Source organism: Malaclemys terrapin, chromosome 1 (assembly GCF_027887155.1).
Source record: "Malaclemys terrapin pileata isolate rMalTer1 chromosome 1, rMalTer1.hap1, whole genome shotgun sequence".
In the NCBI taxonomy this organism is placed as follows: domain Eukaryota; kingdom Metazoa; phylum Chordata; order Testudines; family Emydidae; genus Malaclemys; species Malaclemys terrapin.
Window position 1 is genome coordinate 310,007,435 of NC_071505.1, and position 22,581 is coordinate 310,030,015.

A 22,581-nucleotide genomic window follows, 5' to 3' on the forward strand; every position below is an offset into this window, starting at 1 on the left:
AGGGGCAAGATTAGAAAGGCGGCAAAGGCACAAAATGACCTCAAACTAGCTACAGGAATAAAGGGACACAAGAAGACTTTTTATCAATACATTAGAAGCAAGAGGAAGACCAAAGACAGGGTAGGCCCACTGCTCAGTGAAGAGGGAGAAACAGTAACAGAAAACTTGGAAATGGCAGAGATGCTTAATGACTTCTTTGTTTCGGTCTTCACCGAGAAGTCTGAAGGAATGCCTAACATAGTGAATGCTAATGGCAAGGGGGTAGGTTTAGCAGATAAAATAAAAAAAGAACAAGTTAAAAATTACTTAGAAAAGTTGGATGCCTGCAAGTCACCAGGGCCTGATGAAATGCATCCTAGAATACTCAAGGAGCTAATAGAGGAGGTATCTGAGTCTCTAGCTATTATCTTTGGAAAATCATGGGAGACTGGAGAGATTCCAGAAGACTGGAAAAGGGCAAATATAGTGCCCATCTATAAAATGGAAATAAAAATAACCCAGGAAACTACAGACCAGTTAGTTTAACTTCTGTGCCAGGGAAGATAATGGAGGAAGTAATTAAGGAAATCATCTGCAAACACTTGGAAGATGGTAAGGTGATAGGGAATAGCCAGCATGGATTTGTAAAGAACAAATCGTGTCAAACCAATCTGATAGCTTTCTTTGATAGGATAACGAGTCTTGTGGGTAAGGGAGAAGCTGTGGATGTGGTATACCTAGTAAGGCATTTGATACGGTCTCGCACGATATTCTTATCGATAAACTAGGCAAATACAATTTAGATGGGGCTACTATAAGGTGAGTGCATAACTGGCTGGATAACCGTACTCGGAAAGTTGTTATTAATGGTTCCCAATCCTGCTGGAAAGGCATAATGAGTGGGGTTCCGCAGGGGTCTGTTTTGGGACTGGCTCTGTTCAATATCTTCATAACGACTTAGATATTGGCATAGAAAGTACGCTTATTAAGTTTGGTGATGATACCAAACTGGGAGGGATTGCAACTGCTTTGGAGGACGGGGTCATAATTCAAAATGATCTGGACAAAATGGAGAAATGGTCTGAGGTAAACAGGATGAAGTTTAACAAAGACAAATGCAAAGTGCTCCGCTTAGGACGAAAAAATCAGTTTCACACATACAGAATGGGAAGAGATTGTCTAGGAAGGAGTACGGCAGAAAGGGGTTATAGTGGACCACAAGCTAAATATGGGTCAACAGTGTGATGCTGATGCAAAAAAAGCAAACATGATTCTGCCATGCATTAACAGGTGTGTTGTGAGCAAGACACGAGAAGTCATTCTTCCGCTCTACTCTGCTCTGGTTAGGCCTCAGCTGGAGTATTGTGTCCAGTTCTGGGCACCGCATTTCAAGAAAGATGTGGAGAAATTGGAGAGGGTCCAGAGAAGAGCAGCAAGAATGATTAAAGGTCTTGAGAACATGACCTATGAAGGAAGGCTGAAAGAATTGGGTTTGTTTAGTTTGGAAAAGAGAAGACTGAGAGGGGACATGAATAGCAGTTTTCAGGTATCTAAAAAGGTGTCATGAGGAGGAGGGAGAAAACTTGTTCACCTTAGCCTCTAAGGATAGAACAAGAAGCAATGGGCTTAAACTGCAGCAAGGGAGGTCTAGGTTGGACATTAGGAAATAGTTCCTAACTGTCAGGGTGGTTAAACACTGGAATAAATTGCCTAGGGAGTTTGTGGAATCTCCAGCTCTGGAGATATTTAAGAGTAGGTTAGATAAATGTCTATCAGGGATGGTCTAGACAGTATTTGGTCCTGCCATGCGGGCAGGGGACTGGACTTGATGACCTCTCGAGGTCCCTTCCAGTCCTAGAATCTATGAATCTGCTGCAACAGCACTGTGGCTGCTCAATGTTCCATGCCTGCAGCTGTGCTAATCTGCTTCCTGTCAAGCCCTGGCTCCCCCATAGCCTGCTCCATGCCAGCCTAGTCCCTGCCTACTTCTGAACTCCTGCCTTCCTGGCCACTCCTCCAGTCCTGTTCTCTCATTTGCCCTGACTACTAGGCCAGACTCCTGCTCTGACCTCTAGGTCACACCACCTACACCTAGGTGTGTGACATCAAATACCTGCTGTGTTGCTTCCTGTTCGCTGTCTGTGACCCAGGGACCTCTTGGCACCAACTGGTAGATGGCACGGGGCTCCTAGGAGTTTACAGGGATCCCTTGGGGCTGGTATATGCATAATAATTCACCAAAGGGTGACCTGTAAAGTCTCTACCAAGAGTCAGGAACTTACTGGTCATCATAGTCACTGTGATATGTATATACTGATAACATTTAAGAAACTGTATCCATATACTAGAAATTGTGGTCTTGAAGTTAAAAGCAGATCCCCAGGAGGTGGCAGGTCTTGGACAGGTTCTGTTCAGGCAGGGGGTAGGAGACACCTCTCTCTGTCTGGTCAGGTGTGTATTGTGTGTTTCACATTGAAAGTCTATTTGCGACATAGAGCCACCAACTAATCAAGATTGCAAAATTGACAAGAGATTGTGAAATCTCCAGAAAAGAACACAGCAGGAGGGGGTCTGGCTTATGAATATAGATCAAAGGACTGTTTTGATATATCTGGAATTGCAAGGAGAGAGACAATATCCTTCACCAAGGAAAGGAATTGCTAGCATGTTCTGCCTTATGAAAGGAGGGTCACAGCCAATCTGGCTGGAAAAACTTCGCAAAGCTAAATTTCATTAGACAGGGAAGTATCTTGATTAATTAAGTGTAGGCTGTAGAATGCATGCTATGGTTTTGTTTGACAACTAATTATTTCCAATATTTCTATTTTCTATCGTTTTGAGTCTCTATCCTTTTGTTAAATAAAATTGACTTATTTTCCACTATAAAAAACTAAGTGCTGTGTGTTAAAGGGAGCAGTGACCTAAAGGGAATCTGGTAAACTAGCGTACATTGCTTCTTTGGGAGCAGCAAGTGAACCAGGGGCTGGTCACTCCAGGGGGAATCTCAGAGGGCTTGGAGGTTGGAGCATGCCTATTGCTAACCTGCAGAGGGATAGCAGGACCTGCATAGGCTCACAGAGGGAGTATTTGTGTGGCCTGTGAGCATTGGAGTCAGGGGACTGACTCATGGCACACACAGGCAAGGCTTTTTCACAGTAAGGGCTAGTGGTTGCAAGGTGCCTCCCAATCCTGGGTGCCCCAGGAAAGCATCCCACTAAGGGCCAGAATCTGGTTCCTCACCCATGTTAACTATTACCTCAATCCACAAATAGTCCTATTGAAATCAATGGGACTATACTCTGAGTAAGGCTCTACGCAGTGGTGTGGCAGATCCAGTGGAACTGAGTGCCATAATGGATACAGCATTTCCCACATATATTCCCAGATTTCATCCACATATGGGCTCCCTGACTCTGGGTCAAATTCTGTTACATAGAAATCTGGAGTCACGCTGATTTCCATTATTAAGGACTGACGGACTATTAAGGACTGAGAGACTGTGATTGCAGTGGAGTGACTCTGGATTCTTACCTGTTTACGTGAGAGCAGAATTTGACCCTGCTTCCTGACACAGGAGAACAGAGTGAAACAAGGAACATTTTGAACATTCTTCAAAAACAGGAGGACCTGCAACCATGTCACTGCCTTAACTAGGAGATCAGAGAGAAGTGTGTTCCTATGGGAACACTAAAGCTGAATATCTTGCTTGTTTATGGGTATAATTTTCATAGCTGTTACATTAATGGCATTTTTATATTTAATTCTGCAACTTCCTCAGGCTTCTTTTCTTTTGTGCTTTCTGTATCTGAGCTTTTGTTAGTCAATTGCTATACAGGGAGTTTTACGTTTCTTTTACGAACAGGCCTTTTCAGCTGTCATGCTTTGTGGTAATCCCATTCATTCTAGATGTATAGTACATCTATTGTTTGGGGTGTGTGGTTTTTTAATGCATGTTTCACTTGAGATTCAATCTCATTTGCCACTTGTCAGCAAGATCAATGACCTGTTGAATTTAACTTGCAACAGCTTCTGTTCACAGGTCATTGCTGTCCAGGTCTTGTTTTATCAATAGCTGTAACGAGGCTGCAGAACTGTCTGCCAATCATTTATAGCAGATTGAAGATGGCACAAGTCTAAGTACAGACCAAACTGGGAATTCTTCATTTTTTACTAATCAGACTAATGATCCATTTATTCTCATGTCACTAGTAAATGTCTAGAGCTCCATTTAAATGTGATGTGTAAAGAGAGAAGACAGGTTTGTCCTCTTTTCCCCTTTATAAAATATGAATTGTGTGGGGAAAAAATGTTTCCCTTCTTGCATTAAAAATCAAGGGCTTGTCCATAGATTCTTCCAGGACAACTGGAGTATTGTGATATCAGAGATACTATATAAGTGAAACCTGATTTATTAAGAATGTGGTGCGTTTTTTTGCATTTTTAATTACACCCACTTAATTCTAACACCCAATAATATTTGGGAGAAAAGATATCCTGGTTAAAGGTTTGGTAACTCTCTGTCCTTTCAGTCAAGGACTGGGTAACCACAGCTCTGAGACCTCCAGTCAGTAAAGTAAGCAGGAAGAAAATTTTGCAACTAAGCAAAATCCTTTCAGGCCTTGTTACTGTATAATTAAGTGAAAGAGCACAAACCCTGTTTATTTCCCTAGCAGGTCACCTTTTAACTGGAACTGAAAAAAGCCTTTTTGAGAAATTCCAATAAGCATTGTTGTTTGGTCTGGTTTATAACCAGAAACAGATTAACATGTAATGACTTAACTTTGCTGATTGGGTTTGCTGTTGGGGAAGCAAAAACAATTGCCAAAAGCTCTTAACAGAACTAGCAACATCCTTTCTAAAATACTCCAGCATTCAGCTCTAATGGTCTTAAATGCTGCAGCCTGCCCAGCAGTGCTACTGTAGTGTTTTGGTCATGACAGTGGTGGTTTGTGGTGTGTTTACTGGAGGACACCAAAAAACTGGTTCTTATTTTCTTTCCCCCCACCCCTTTCCTTTCGTTGATCTACCTACTTCCCATGCATGTGTGTATTTGTAATACATCCATCATTGTGGCATGGTATCTGAGCACAGTTCTCCCTTCTAGTTCACTATTTAAAATAGGATTTGCATTTATAAAAAGCCCCATTATTCTGCTCCACTTCTACCAGCTGCTGTTAATTTGCCTTATTCCTCCCACACTATATGAGGGCTTAAAGAGGCAGCAGCAGCACCCTATGTTAGCCATTCTGGCAGGGCTGATGATTCTAGGGAGAAAATGGAGGACAGGGTAGGTTGGACAAATGATTCTCCCCCCCCCCCCCCCCCCCAAGGTAAAAATAAAATTTCTATAATAGAAAAAAAGAGCTATCGCTAAGTTCACGTATTCACAACAAGGAAACCACCATGAACCACCAAGACAGAGCTGTTCCCAGCCTCAAGAGTTTGCAATCTAAAAATAAGGCTAAGGCAAGGCATAGTTAATGAGAACAACAAATGGTGTAGGGAAGGGGAAAGGGGTTGGGAGGGCGAAGGTTACAATGATACAGCCACGTGGTCACTTAGTCGAACAATATAGGTCCGTACGCTTGAGTCTGTATCCCATTTCCATCTAACAGTAAAATTAATTCTTCTACAGCTCTGGGATATTGTCTGGTTTTATTGTTGACCCAGCTCTTAATTATGGGTTTATAGACAATTTATTTTTATTTCTTTTAGTTAATCACACTAAAATATCAGCAGAATTACCGCTTAGCTGAGGATCCTTCCCTGTCTTAGTCCCTCGTGATCACTCCCTGGTCGTCCCTCAGAACAGCACACTACAAGCTTTGTTCCTGTCTCCTCTTCCACATCTCTGCTGCAAATCATTGCCCTCCCTCCACACAAGGCCCCATCCCCTGAGCAAAAGAAGAGGTTGAGAAAGTCCAACCTTTCTGTCTAGGTTTTTATATTGCACCCATTATTATAGTATCTGATCACCTCGTTGCCCTAGGAGGCAGATATGGCTTCCAGTGCTATAGAGATTTCTTTCATAAAGGAAGGAGGTTTGGTAAAGGAAGTTCCCTGTAAATGAATATTTACTTACCAGCCACATCCTGGTCTACGTATTGAACCCCTGTCGGAATGCAAATATGTCCCAAGCTGAGGGATGCCGCAAGAAGCCTGAAATGCTGCAGAATCCTTTAGCATCTCTAGCATTTTTACGTCCTCCACTTCATGGCTTCTCATTTGTAAAAAGAGAAAATGCAAGGCGTGTGTAGGCCTGATATAGGAGAGGAAGATAAGTCTTGTGGTTTTGGCCCAAGGCAGGGAATCAGGAGACCAGAGACCTATTCCCAACATAGATCTGCTAGTCTGAGCAAGTCATCTAATTTCTATATTCCTCCGATGTAAAGTGGGGGTATTAATGTTTGTCAGTCTATCAATCATTCGATTAATCTAAACATTTCCATTAAGGTTGGTAAAATGAGTTTGAGATCCTTTTGTGGAAGCTACTTTAGAATTTTTCCTGTGAAATGAGGGACAACCCCCACAAAAGGAGGAACAGCTCAGAGCTAAAGTAGCAGATATACTGAAGTGGGAGATGAGAACTGGCAGCAGTATGCAGCAGAAGTATAGTAGGATGAACCAATGGAGGGGGTGTGCGTACTACTAGTAGCTGAAAGCTCATGCAGTCACATGGGTGTGATTCATAAAGTCATATGTATAAAAGCCTAAAATGGCTGAGTAGGTCTACACTTTAAACCGTTATAGTTGCAGAGCTGCAGCTGCTCTGTTGTAGCACTTCTCTTGTAGCCACTCGGTACAGGGACAGGAAGGGCTCTCCTACTGCTGTAGTTAATCCACCTCCCTTAAAGGTGGTTGCTAGGATGACAGAAGAATTCTTCCATCAACCTAGCGCTCTCTACACTAGGGGTTAGGTTGGCTTAACCACATTGACTTTTCCACACCCCTGAGCCTGGGTCAACTTGACTTTTTAAAATTGGATGGTAACAGACTGCGAATACCAGCGATGACTTAGCTTGGTGATTATTCTAAACAAAAAGAGCTGTCAGCCATGCCTGTACCTCTTCCCATTGCTTCACATGGAATCAACAGACAACCTCTGCTTCAGAATAACACATAGGTGGAATGACGGTCCTGAAATCTTCACTAGATGACATACAAAAACCTAAAAGTATTAGGTAACCTTCATTGGTTAGGCCCCGTTCAGGAAAGCATCCCGGCTCAAAGAGGGCATTTAAGCATGTGTTTAAACTTTACATTCCACTGACTTCAGTCGTGCTTAAAGTTAAATGTGTGCTTAAGTGCTTTCTTGGGTGAGGAGAGACCTAAGCATGTGCTTAAGTGTTTTCCTATATCAAGGCTATAATGACTACAATTAAGAGAAGTGAAGGGAAATAAGAAGCAGAGGCTAAACTATTTGTACAGTATTTCTAAATGTCATTGTCCATACAGTAGTGTTGTAACTGTGTTGATCCCAATATATTAGATAGATAGACAAGATGGGTGAGGTAATCTTTTGTTGTAGCAACTTCTGTTGGTGAGAGAGACAAGCTTTTGAGCGACACAAGGTCTGGGAAGTGTTCTTAGAATCTCACAGCTAAATACATGTTGGAACAATATAGTACAATACAATCTGTTCTACTCTGTATTTAGCTGTGATACTCTGAGAACACTTCCTAGACCTGAAGAAGAGCTCTATGTAAGCTTGAAAGCTTCTCTCTCACCAACAGAAGTTGCTCCAGCAAAAGAGATCACCTCACATATCTTGTTTCTGTAAAGCATCCTGGACAATATTAGTGTCACAGGCAATTGGCTCTAATTTTAAATAACTGAAACAATTGCATGATAAACTTAGAGGTATGTCTTCTTTTAGAACAGTTCTCGGTATAACTGGCATTATTTCCCAGTCTATAAATTTAAAAATGAGCAGTCTTGGGCTGTTTTCTCATACATTTTGGAGTTTCTCAATCTGAAACCTTGCTTGCTAAGTTTTTCATTATGATTGTCATTGGCCTATTAATTCTGAAAGCTCTAGGGTAAATTCTATCTGATCTCTCCACTGATCTGTTGCATTTGAGTTGTCATTTATATAATCCATCTGCCTCTGATCTGGAAGCTGCCTATGGTCCTGGGTGTCAGACAGCATGTACTCAGTATACTGTAATCCAGGAAGGAGGTACAGAAAAACTCTACACAACTCCCAACTCTTATTCTCAGTGTCTGGAGAATCCGTGCGATTCATGTTAAAGGGCTGCACATGTCCTTCACATTTACAATGTGAACGCATTTAATATATTGATTCTTAGTCTCAGATCCTGTTTCGGATAGGTGGTGAACACACAACTCTCACTGACTGCAATCTGAGTTACAGATGCTCAGCACTTCTTAAATAAGATCTTTATTAGGGCACCAAACCACTGTTGCTATGCAATAATTAAATGCAGATATAGAATTTACACAACCCTGCCCTTCCCAGAGATTAGGGCTCAATCCTGCAAGGTGCAGAGTGCCCTCAATGCCCACTGGTTGTCCTGGGAGGGGAGGGTGCTCAGTACATCTCAGATTGGAACTTGTAGAGTGTAGACACAACACTGATGGGTGCCTATCTTCCGACTCTGTTGGACTCCATACAGTTCTCTAACACCTGCCATGCAAGGATTTTAATAATGTTCACGAGTAAGCCTAGCAATTGCATTGGGAGGGAAGGAAAGTATTATTGTTTCCATTTGTAACAATGCACTGGGGTGTGGGCTCACATCTCAATGAACCTTGAGCCCTTAAAAACTGGGCGCTGGTATTGTGGGGCACACGATTAGGAGTGAGCATGTGACCTTGAAGAAGCCAGATATAAGCCTTCTTGCCCGGTAGGCAGAGGTAGTAGACAGGAAACACAAAGGGTCACTCAGGGAAGTTGAGGGCTTCTCTCCAGAGGCCCAAGAAGGGCTAAGAAAAGGGAAGGTCCTTTCTCTTCCCTTCAGCTGGTGGAGGGTGAGAGAGCCTCCTGGAGGTAGTACCCAGTATCTTGAATTTAGTTGCTCTTGATTTGTGACCTTGCATTGACACTAGAGCAAGCCCTGAAGATAGAGACTTGGGGTGCCTTGTAGTTGGGACTGTATTTTCCCTTCCTGCTTGTGAATCTGCTTATACGATTTACCATTTCATAGATGAGGAAACTGAGGTATAGGGAGATGTAGTGACTTGCCCAAGGTTACCCAGAGCTGAAAGTAGAGCTCACAGATCTCCTGATTCCCAGTCTGGTGCGCCTCCTATTAAGCACTTGATGGCTGCTATGCAGGGGTGGTTTCATTTATGCACAATTTATGCCCTATCTTTCTCTCATGAATCCCCTTGACTTGTTAAGCTTTCTAGTGCTAGTAAATGTTACAGTGCAGCCTGTTAGACTGTGGAATGGTTTCCCAAGGGAAGAGCTAAAAGCCCATTGCTTAAACTGTTTGAAACTAGATTGGACAAAGCACAGGAAACAACACAGCTCTGGCAAAGAGACTAACTACATGACCTATTTTATCCCTAACATCTATGATTGGATGATTCCAGGGCTGCTGACAGCAGGAGCAATTGCTGTGCACAGAGTAAAATTTTGGAATATTTGTTTTGGAAATAACTGTCTAGTGCATTCCATTTTTACAGTGTCTGCCTCCAAGCAGAACTGTTATCTCTTTCTGTTGAAACTTCCTGCTTTATACAAGCAATGCAAATCCTGTATGTTTTCTAGCAACCAAACATACAGAAGAAATCTGCTGCCATGACAAGATAATGGAAATTGTATTACTATTGCTATTACTAATTATTTAATATTTATATTACCACAACTCTCAAAGGCCCCAGTTGGCTTGGGGTGCTAGGTGCTGTACAAACCTATATGAAGACCAAAAAGTTTACAATGTAGGAAGAACTACCTGGTACATCTTGAGTTGTGAGTGGGAGGGATACAATCAAATATAGACAATAGTCACATACTCTAATTATAAAGATAACATTTATTGCAAATGTATGTGCCAACTCTTCCCACCTTTCTGTCAGCCTTGCTTTCATTAAATGACTGACTTCTTATGAGATTCCTGACAGAGATACGCCTTAACAAGAGATTTGAAAAAGAAGAGGGAAAACGTGGATATTTATAAGGGGACCAAAGTTTCCTTTTGTGTCCTGTTCCCTTTTTCAATGGTGGTTTCTGCCTTGAAACTCTCCTAGGATTTTGCAAAGAATAAGGGGAAAATGTTCTTTTTCCATAAATTGTTCCCTTTTAGTCCACTGTTTTTGAACAAACATGCTTATTTTAGAGGCAGTGGAATCTAGTGGCTTGAACAAGGGACTCAGAATCAGGAGTCCTGGATTGTGTTACAGAACTGGGGACACATTTGTTGCATGGCCTTGGGTAAATAATTTTACTTCTGTCTCTTAATCACCATTTCACAGCAGGAGAAAACTATGATGCTTCCCATACTAGTGTATAATACTCTGAAATCTGCAGCTGAATAGCACCCGAGAAGTGCAAAGTACTATTAATACTACGTTTTTGTTTTTTATTTTATAGTAAGGCTCCTTGCAGCCTTCCTCCAGTTCTAGAACTGCCATTGATAACTGCTTCCAGTGTATGCAAATATGAGAGCAGTTTCCAGTAGGGCTGGAGCTATAGTCGCCTCATTTCCCTTCACTAGTATCATTAACATTGCTGGAAAATAGGGAGTGCTTAAGGAATGAACAAAATAAACATAAATACTAAGCAAATACTGGGAAATAGGCTCCTGCAGAGTAGGAAGAATTTAGAGGGGGCACAAGGACGTGGAAGTAAAACTGTCTCAACTGAGCAGTAACAGGAAACACACCTGGAAATTAATAAAATCTAAAATGTAGATAAAACACACAAAGGGGCTTTTCCCCCTGGGGAGAGTAATCCGTGTTTGACATTCTCTGCTCTGGAGAATCCACATTACTGGGTGTCATGGATAACTGACAATTTCCAAGATACCAATGGTGTTTCTCAGGGCATAAGATTGGCCATAGTGGGTTCAGACCAATGGTCCATCTAGCACTGTATCCTGTCTTCTGACAGTGGCCAATACCAGGTGCCCCAGAGGGAAAGAACAGGACCAGTCAGGTGATCCATCCCCTGTTGTCCAGCCCAGCATCTGGCAGTCAGAGGTTTAGGGACAACCAGCACATGGAGTTACATCCCTGACCATCTTGTCTAATAGCCATTGATAGACCTGATCTGATTCTTTTCTGAACCCAGTTAAAGTCTTGGTCTTCACAATGTGCCCTAGCAACAAGTTCCACAGGTTCAGGTTGACTGTGTGTTGTGTGAAGTACTTTTTGTTTGAAACCTGCTGCCTATTAATTTCATTGGGTGACTCCTGTTTATGTGAAGGGGTGAATAACGCTTTTTCTCTACACCATGCATGATTCCATAGACGTCTATCATGTTTCTCCTTAGTCGTCTCTTTTCCAAGTTGAACAGTCCCAGTCTTTTTAATCTCTTCTCACATGGAAGCTGTTCCATACTCTTAATTGTTGTTGTCACCCTTCTCTTACCTTTTCAATTTCTAATATCTTTTTTTTGAGATGGGGCAATCAGAATTGCACACAATGTTCAAGATGTGGGCGTACCATGGATTCATATAATGGCATTATATTTTCTGCCTTACTATCTATCCCTGTCCTACAGGTGCCTAACATTCTGTTAGCTTTGACTGTAGCTGCACATTCAGTGGATGTTTTCAGAAAACTAGCCACAATGACTCCAAGATGTTTCTCCCATCATTTTATATGTATAGTTGAGATTTGTTTTCCAATGTGCATTACTTTGCATTTACCAACATTGAATTTCATCTGCCATTTTGTTGCCCAGTCACCCAATTGTGTGAGAGCCCTTTGTAGCTCTTTGCAGTCTGCTTTGGCCTTAACTATCTTGAGTAATTTTGTATCATCTGCAAATTTTGCTATCTCACTGTTTATCCCTTTTTTCCTGCTCATTTATGAATATGTTGAACAGCACTGGTCCCAGTACAAATTTCTGGGGGACACTGCTATTTACCTCTTCATATTCTGAAAGTGGGATTAGATCAAATAAAGGTTGTGGGGTAGCATTCTATATTAATGATGAGGTAGATTCTAAAAAATTAGAAGTGATGGAATTGATAAAATGGAAACTGTTTGGGTCAAAATTACTTTAGGGAAGAGAGGTTCCAGGCTGCACTGGGATAATGCTTGGGGTCTGCTACAGACCACCAGGATCCAAATTGGATATGGATAGAGACCTTTTTAGTATTTTTAATGAAATAAATACTACTGGGAATTGTGTGCTTATAGGAGTCTTTAATTTCCTGAATATAGATTGGAGGACAAGTACTACTAATAATGGTAGGGACCGATATTCCTGGATATGTGATAGTCAACAGATTTCTTCATTAAAAAGTCACTGGACCAACAAGAGGTGATGCTATTTTAGATTTAGTATAGTGAGTAGCAAGGACCTCATGGAAGAACTAGTTGTAGAGGACAACCTTTCTTTGAGTGATCATGAATAAGGCAACGATTTAGTCATGAAATCTGTGACTTCCAGCAACCTGCATGACTTCAGTGGTGGGGAGCTGCAGGGTCCCCCGTCACCTGCGGGGGCCAGGAGCTGTGGGGTACCCCCGCCATCTCTGGCAGCCCCTGCAGCCCCCAGATGCCACAGATGGCAGGTCTGCACATGTTTTCAAATCCAATTCTTTTTCTTGGAGAGCTTGACTAGTGTGGTAGAAGTGTTGTAAAATTTCATTCCACATGGTCACCATGAATACAAACTCTAGTTCTTGCATCTTGTTTGCAATGTTTTCTGCCTCTCATATAGTTTCTCCCTTTTGTGATTGGTCTTCAGCTATACTTTCTAATGTATCCACAATCTTTGAGTAGGACTCCAGAATTGCACTTGTTGCCGCTGCATGTGCCTCCCAGTGAGTATTAGAAAGAGATTTCAACACACGATCATTGCCCAAATATGTTTTAAGAACTGCCCATCGGTGTGTTGAGGCAGAGAAAAATGTATAAAGTAACTGGACTGTTGAGAAAAACCTTACTGCCCCCGGACAACAATCAACAGCACTGCGGTCAACAAGATTGAGAGAGTGTGCAGCACATGGTATGAATATGGCATATTTGTTCTGTTCTAAAAGCTTCTTCTGCATTCCTTGATAATGCCCTGACATGTTGGCAGTGTTGACCTCTGCCCTTTGAGAAATCTATTTTGCAAACTTGGCACAGATAATGCAGTACTTGATTTGCCATTTCTTCACCAGTGTGGCTTTTCAAATTGAGGAATGTTATAAATCGTTCAACTGGTTTTCCATCTGTGGGAGACTCATATCTTAGTACAATACTCAATTGATCAATATGTGAAAGATCAGGTGTAGAGTCGACAGATAAACTGAATAAGCTGTACTTATTTCATCCACAATAGCTGTATGAACTTTGTCACTCATTAGACCAATGAGTTCATCACATATTGTCTTGGATAAGTATGATGGGTTACCTTTGCCAGCATTCCCATACTTTGAGATATGGCGTGCCAAAAATGGGTCAAACTGAGCCACAAGCTCCAACAATCCCAAGAAATTTCCATTCTGCAATGGTCCAAATGTGTCATTTGATCCCCAGAAAGGCAGGCCACGTTCAGCTAATGTTTGAATAACAGCTATAATACGCTGCAAGACATGTTGCCAGTATTCACACTCCCCTTTAATTTGTTCTTCCAATTTTTGTGTCAATCCAAAGCCCTGTCTTCGATTTAAATATGTCAACATTGAATCTCTGAGTAGTGCTATTTTCATGTTGTTCAATTAAAACAGTATTCCGACAGTCATTAAATTCATCTGCAGCAAACCAGGATGTTGAAGGTTTACATGCAAAAAATTTGCAAATAAAAAAAAGTACACAGACCCTGTTGATGGTGAATACAGTAGCCATTCTCGAGTGTATTTCTCACCATTTGCTTTCATGCTGAAACATATTTTTTGTGGACAATATCTTGTTTGTTTGCCACTTGGTAAAAGTCCAACATGATTTCTCAAATGGCCCAGTGTGGTGTTGACAGTCATTTGGTCCACGATCTATCCAGTAAGCTACATCATCGGTACTGAAATCAACCCACATACCAGGATCTTTTCTCCTATTATTTACAGCATGAGCCGATTCAGTCTCTGACACATCCACACCTTCTAGAACAATGTCTGTTTTACCACCAAGAGTAGGATGATCAGTTACAGTATCTGACACATCCACATGTTCTGGAATGGTGTTTGTTTCACCAATAGAAGAAGGGTCAGTCTCTGAAACCACTTACAGGTTTTGGAACGATGTCTGTGCTACTGAGAGAAGATGTTGCTTCTGATGGATTCGCTTTGAAAAATGTCAGCTTTGGAAGATTTTGGAAAATTTCACTAGTTTGTTTGTTTTCTTCTTCCAGTTTACGTTTCCGTGCTCCACTCAGTTGGTTACGTTTCATCCTGCCCCTTATCTCAGTTATCTGAACTAAAAAAAAAAAAAAAAATTACACAACGTACACTGTGTGTGTGTGTGTGTGTGTGTGTGTGTATATATAATATAGATATGAAAGGAAAAAAAAAGAATCAAGTACGTATAACTCAGAAGAATATATCAATAATAAAACATAAATGTATTGCAATACATGAAAGGATCTGATTTCCTCGCATTATTTCGATCTACGTTAGTAGGACGCCCCCCTGGTTTAGATGGGGATAAGTAATAAAAAGAGAACAGAAAAACGGGGGAAGAGTGTATAGTGGAGTGTAAGGAAGTCTAACAAAGTTTTTATTTTTCCCATGATGACTACTTGGACGCTTTTTTTGAAATATCAAATATCAATTTTTTTTTAATCTTTCTTTTGGTGCCCCCTGCTTTGCTGGTGCCCTAAGCACGTGCTTAGTCTGCCTATTGGGTAATCCAGCCCTAAGTTTCTGCAACTTTGACTTAAAATATCTGAAGCCTACATCCCAAGCAAAGGGGAAAAAATTCACAGGGAGGCATGCCAGACCAAACTCGATGAACAAACATCTGAAACAGGTTATTAAGAGAAAGTAGAAAGCCAAGAAGGGACTGATCAGCAAGGAAAGCTACCTCTTGTAGATCAGAAAGTGAGTACTGCCAAAAGCCAAACAGAGTTGGACCTTGCAAAGAAAACTAAAAACAATAGTAAAGGTTCTTTTGCCATATAAATAAAAAGAAAACAAGGAAAGAAGTAGGACTATTAAGCACTGAGAATTCAGTAGAGTTTCAAAATAATCTAGGTATGTATTGTTGAACAGCTAAATTAATACTTTGACTTAGATTTAATAAGAGTAACAAGGAGCTTGGGGACAGTGGCAGGGTGGTTAATGTGACCAAGGCTATGGAAGTAGATATTACCAAATCTGAGGTGGGCACCAAACTCAAACAGCTTAATGGGGCTGAAGTGAGGGGACCAGACAGAGGTGAAAGTAAGCTGGTACGGGCCGGTACGGAGGACCAGTAAGAAAAGGTGCAGTAGCATACTGGCAAGAAAATGGAGCATTCTCTCCCTCTCTGACTCCTCCTCCTGGCTCCAGCAATATTGAGGATCTGGGGGCCCGGCTCCACGAATGTTTCATCTCCCTTAGGTGTCTCTCCCCTGAAGCTCCATGCTTCCTGCCTGCAGTAACTGCCGCCGCAGGGTCCTAGTGCCCCCCCATTACTGCCAGGGCAGGCTGCCCTTCGCCCTCAGACCCTTTCATTTTCCGGTGGGACCCTCTACCAGCACAGCTGCCCCCCCTGCCTGCGGTCACTGCTCTTGCCCCACGCTGGGCAAGGAGCAGCCCCATCCCCCACACCCAGTGAGGCTACAGTGAAGGGCAGCAGCAGGGGAGGAGGTGCACATGTGATAGCAGCCCCCCCCCCGCAGCATGGCACCCACCACGGGGGAGGCGAAGGGGATTCCTGGACCTGAGAGGGGCCCTAGGAGCATGTGCAGTGACAGTGGGGTGGGGTGAGTGTGCTGCCGGAGGGGAGAAAGGGGTCCCTACCCCAGAGCTCGCTGCTGCTGGCAGGGAGAGGGCTGGGGGGAGTCCTCCTCTCTGGCCCCAGTCCCAGGGTAGCCTGCCTGCACCCCAAACTCATCTCCAGCCCCGCCCCACCCCCGAGCCCACACCCCCAGCCAGAGCCCTCATCCCCCCCCACACCCCAATCCTCTGTCCTAGCCCTGAGCCTCTCCAACACCCCAAACCCCTCATCTCCAGCCCCAGCCAGAGCCCTCATCCCCATGCACCTGAAACCTCTGCCTCAGCCCTGAGTCCCCTCCCACACCCCAAGCCCCTCACCACCAGCCACACCCCAAATCCACCCCCAGCCTCACCCCACAACCCTTACCCCTGCACCCCCTCCCTCTGCACCCTCTCTTATCCCCAAACTCCCTCCCAGAACCTGCACCCCCTCCCTCTGCACTCCCTTCCATCCCCAAACTCCCTCCCAGAGCCTGCACCCCTCCTGCACTCCAGTCCCCTGCCCCAGCCCAGGGCCTGCATCCCAGACCTCCTCCCCCACCCAAACTCCCTCCCAGAGCCTTGGGCAGGTGGGGGGTGGAGTTGGGGGGGCAGAGTTTGGGCAGGGGCAGGTTCTGGGCACCACCAAAATTTCTACAAACCTGCCGCCCCTGCCGGCAAGAGCTGGCGTGCCATACCGGAGTGGACCGGCTTCCTGAGGCAACAATTTAAAGGGCTGGAGCCCAGGGCCCTTTAAATTGCCACCAGAGCCCCGCTGCCAGAGCCCTGGGGTAGTGGCGGCAGGGCTCTGGTGGTGATTTAAAGGGCCCAGGGCTCCTGCTGCCATTACTGCCCTGGGCCCTTTAAATCGCCGCTGGAGCCCCACTGCCGCTACCCCAGGGATCTGGGGGCAATTTAAAGGGCCTGGGACCGGGCCCTTTAAATAGCCCCCGGAGCCTGCCAGAGCCCTGGGATAGCTCTGGTGGCTATTGAAAGGGTTCGGGGCTCCCGCTGCCTCTACCACCCCGGGCCCTTTAAATAGCCACTGGAGAACCCCCAGGGCTCCAGCAGCAGGGCTCCGGAGATGATTTAAAGGGCCCTGGAGGGTAGCGGCAGCCGGAGCCCCGGGCCCTTTAAATCGCCCCCAAACCCCAGGGCTCCCAGACACCTCTGCAGCTGGAAGCTCAGGGGGTGATTTAAAGGGCTCGGGGCTCCCAGGTGCTGCTACCACAGCCCTAGCTCCAGGCCCTTTAAATCCTGATTTAAAGGGTCTGGGGATTTAAAGGCCCCGCCTCTTCTGGTGGAGTACCTGCAAGTCCTTTAAGTTACTTTCACCCCTGGGACCAGATAATCTCCCTCCAAGAATATTAAAGAAACTGGCACATGAAATTGCAAGCCAATAACAATGTTTACTGAATCCATGAACTTGGGGATCGTACACTGTGACTAGAGAATTGCAAATATAATACGTATATTTAAGAAAGGGGGAAAATGTGATCTGGGAAACTACAGGCCCATTAGTTTGTCCTCGATTGTATGATAGGTCTTAGAACAAATCTTGAAAGTAAGAGTAGTTAAGGACAGAGGTAAATGGTAATTGGGATAAAACACAACATGGTTTTATAAAAGGTAGATCATGCCAGACCAACCTGATCCTCGTTTGAGATGACAAACACAGTCTGTACCATTATGTTCATCCTTTTTACAAGACTATGATAAATTTTGTACAAAAGTGTCTTGTGAGGTATCCTTTGAAAACTCATAATTTGCTGATCATTATTGTTCGGGTGAAATGTGTGTGGCAAGGTTGTATGTAAAGTTATAATTCTACTGTATGACTTTACTGAGACATGCTCCAAGTTTAGAAAAGCAGGCACAAACCAGTTTCTCAGAGACAAAAGGCAAACTGATGCTCAGCCAAGTGTCAACATAATCAAATGGACTATGACCTGGTTAAGCGGTCGTTCTTTGGCAGGAAGAAAAGTGTGAGCGAGAACTTTACATATTGGCAATGGAACAGCTGGAGGTTCCTGTTTAAACAGGCTGGCTGTTGCCTGGACCCCAGATGGAGACTATTCTTGAAAAGATATAAAAATGAGGAACAGAGGCCACAAATAACCACTTCTCTCCCCTCATCTCTATTCATGGCATCAACAACATTTAAAGACAAAAGCATAATTGAAGTATGAGAGGTGTCCTGGTGGAAAGATCCAGCCAGATTTCCTTAAACATGTGGTGAGAAAAACCTTTGCTTTAAATTCACTTATTTTGTTAAGTTAAGTATTAGTTTGCATTTTACCTTTTTATTTCTTTGTAACCAATTTTGACTTTAATGCCTCATTTCTTGTAATCACTTAAAATCTTTCTGTAGTTAATAAACTTGCTTTGTCTTAGCTAAACCAGTGTGCTTGATTGAAGTGTTTGGGAACCTCCACTTGAGATAACAGTATTTGTGCATATCATTTTCCATTGGTGAAATGACAGAATTTCTATGAGCTTGTATTGTTCAGGAGGGTGCTGGGCAGTACAAGACCCACATCTCTGGGGACAAGTCTGGGACTGGGACAAGTTTGGGACAAGTTTGCTGGTGTCACTCTGCAATATAAGTCAGGAGTGGCTGGCTCTAAGCACTCCCATAATTCAGCAGGGGGTGATATTTTTTGCATGCTAGAGTGAACTGGCCAGGAGCGGTTGTTCTCACAGCAAACCAGTGTAAAAGGCACCCCAGATTGGAAAGTTGAGGGGACACAGATGTTCATCAGTCCACATTGTACCCTGTGTAATATTGCAATAACCAATTTTCTAGACAAAGGAAATGCAGTAGATCTAATTGGCCTAGATTTCAGAAAAGCCTTTGTGCAGTTTCAGATGAAAAATTTAAACTGGAGAAGATGGGATTCATGAGAATTGAAAGGGGGTCAGGGAACTGGATAAAAGACTCAGTGGGCCATACTGAAAGGTGAATGGTCAGGCTGGAGAGCGGTAGCTAATGGAGTTCCTCAGGGATTGGTTTTGGGGCCAATCTTATTTAATATTCTCATTAATGATCTTTGCTCAAATACGTATAACTCAGAAGAATATATCAATAATAAAACATAAATGTATTGCAATACATGAAAGGATCTGATTTCCTCGCATTATTTCGATCTACGTTAGTAGGACGCCCCCCTGGTTTAGATGGGGATAAGTAATAAAAAGAGAACAGAAAAACGGGGGAAGAGTGTATAGTGGAGTGTAAGGAAGTCTAACAAAGTTTTTATTTTTCCCATGATGACTACTTGGACGCTTTTTTTGAAATATCAAATATCAATTTTTTTTTAATCTTTCTTTTGGTGCCCCCTGCTTTGCTGGTGCCCTAAGCACGTGCTTAGTCTGCCTATTGGGTAATCCAGCCCTAAGTTTCTGCAACTTTGACTTAAAATATCTGAAGCCTACATCCCAAGCAAAGGGGAAAAAATTCACAGGGAGGCATGCCAGACCAAACTCGATGAACAAACATCTGAAACAGGTTATTAAGAGAAAGTAGAAAGCCAAGAAGGGACTGATCAGCAAGGAAAGCTACCTCTTGTAGATCAGAAAGTGAGTACTGCCAAAAGCCAAACAGAGTTGGACCTTGCAAAGAAAACTAAAAACAATAGTAAAGGTTCTTTTGCCATATAAATAAAAAGAAAACAAGGAAAGAAGTAGGACTATTAAGCACTGAGAATTCAGTAGAGTTTCAAAATAATCTAGGTATGTATTGTTGAACAGCTAAATTAATACTTTGACTTAGATTTAATAAGAGTAACAAGGAGCTTGGGGACAGTGGCAGGGTGGTTAATGTGACCAAGGCTATGGAAGTAGATATTACCAAATCTGAGGTGGGCACCAAACTCAAACAGCTTAATGGGGCTGAAGTGAGGGGACCAGACAGAGGTGAAAGTAAGCTGGTACGGGCCGGTACGGAGGACCAGTAAGAAAAGGTGCAGTAGCATACTGGCAAGAAAATGGAGCATTCTCTCCCTCTCTGACTCCTCCTCCTGGCTCCAGCAATATTGAGGATCTGGGGGCCCGGCTCCACGAATGTTTCATCTCCCTTAGGTGTCTCTCCCCTGAAGCTCCATGCTTCCTGCCTGCAGTAACTGCCGCCGCAGGGTCCTAGTGCCCCCCCATTACTGCCAGGGCAGGCTGCCCTTCGCCCTCAGACCCTTTCATTTTCCGGTGGGACCCTCTACCAGCACAGCTGCCCCCCCTGCCTGCGGTCACTGCTCTTGCCCCACGCTGGGCAAGGAGCAGCCCCATCCCCCACACCCAGTGAGGCTACAGTGAAGGGCAGCAGCAGGGGAGGAGGTGCACATGTGATAGCAGCCCCCCCCCCGCAGCATGGCACCCACCACGGGGGAGGCGAAGGGGATTCCTGGACCTGAGAGGGGCCCTAGGAGCATGTGCAGTGACAGTGGGGTGGGGTGAGTGTGCTGCCGGAGGGGAGAAAGGGGTCCCTACCCCAGAGCTCGCTGCTGCTGGCAGGGAGAGGGCTGGGGGGAGTCCTCCTCTCTGGCCCCAGTCCCAGGGTAGCCTGCCTGCACCCCAAACTCATCTCCAGCCCCGCCCCACCCCCGAGCCCACACCCCCAGCCAGAGCCCTCATCCCCCCCCACACCCCAATCCTCTGTCCTAGCCCTGAGCCTCTCCAACACCCCAAACCCCTCATCTCCAGCCCCAGCCAGAGCCCTCATCCCCATGCACCTGAAACCTCTGCCTCAGCCCTGAGTCCCCTCCCACACCCCAAGCCCCTCACCACCAGCCACACCCCAAATCCACCCCCAGCCTCACCCCACAACCCTTACCCCTGCACCCCCTCCCTCTGCACCCTCTCTTATCCCCAAACTCCCTCCCAGAACCTGCACCCCCTCCCTCTGCACTCCCTTCCATCCCCAAACTCCCTCCCAGAGCCTGCACCCCTCCTGCACTCCAGTCCCCTGCCCCAGCCCAGGGCCTGCATCCCAGACCTCCTCCCCCACCCAAACTCCCTCCCAGAGCCTTGGGCAGGTGGGGGGTGGAGTTGGGGGGGCAGAGTTTGGGCAGGGGCAGGTTCTGGGCACCACCAAAATTTCTACAAACCTGCCGCCCCTGCCGGCAAGAGCTGGCGTGCCATACCGGAGTGGACCGGCTTCCTGAGGCAACAATTTAAAGGGCTGGAGCCCAGGGCCCTTTAAATTGCCACCAGAGCCCCGCTGCCAGAGCCCTGGGGTAGTGGCGGCAGGGCTCTGGTGGTGATTTAAAGGGCCCAGGGCTCCTGCTGCCATTACTGCCCTGGGCCCTTTAAATCGCCGCTGGAGCCCCACTGCCGCTACCCCAGGGATCTGGGGGCAATTTAAAGGGCCTGGGACCGGGCCCTTTAAATAGCCCCCGGAGCCTGCCAGAGCCCTGGGATAGCTCTGGTGGCTATTGAAAGGGTTCGGGGCTCCCGCTGCCTCTACCACCCCGGGCCCTTTAAATAGCCACTGGAGAACCCCCAGGGCTCCAGCAGCAGGGCTCCGGAGATGATTTAAAGGGCCCTGGAGGGTAGCGGCAGCCGGAGCCCCGGGCCCTTTAAATCGCCCCCAAACCCCAGGGCTCCCAGACACCTCTGCAGCTGGAAGCTCAGGGGGTGATTTAAAGGGCTCGGGGCTCCCAGGTGCTGCTACCACAGCCCTAGCTCCAGGCCCTTTAAATCCTGATTTAAAGGGTCTGGGGATTTAAAGGCCCCGCCTCTTCTGGTGGAGTACCTGCAAGTCCTTTAAGTTACTTTCACCCCTGGGACCAGATAATCTCCCTCCAAGAATATTAAAGAAACTGGCACATGAAATTGCAAGCCAATAACAATGTTTACTGAATCCATGAACTTGGGGATCGTACACTGTGACTAGAGAATTGCAAATATAATACGTATATTTAAGAAAGGGGGAAAATGTGATCTGGGAAACTACAGGCCCATTAGTTTGTCCTCGATTGTATGATAGGTCTTAGAACAAATCTTGAAAGTAAGAGTAGTTAAGGACAGAGGTAAATGGTAATTGGGATAAAACACAACATGGTTTTATAAAAGGTAGATCATGCCAGACCAACCTGATCCTCGTTTGAGATGACAAACACAGTCTGTACCATTATGTTCATCCTTTTTACAAGACTATGATAAATTTTGTACAAAAGTGTCTTGTGAGGTATCCTTTGAAAACTCATAATTTGCTGATCATTATTGTTCGGGTGAAATGTGTGTGGCAAGGTTGTATGTAAAGTTATAATTCTACTGTATGACTTTACTGAGACATGCTCCAAGTTTAGAAAAGCAGGCACAAACCAGTTTCTCAGAGACAAAAGGCAAACTGATGCTCAGCCAAGTGTCAACATAATCAAATGGACTATGACCTGGTTAAGCGGTCGTTCTTTGGCAGGAAGAAAAGTGTGAGCGAGAACTTTACATATTGGCAATGGAACAGCTGGAGGTTCCTGTTTAAACAGGCTGGCTGTTGCCTGGACCCCAGATGGAGACTATTCTTGAAAAGATATAAAAATGAGGAACAGAGGCCACAAATAACCACTTCTCTCCCCTCATCTCTATTCATGGC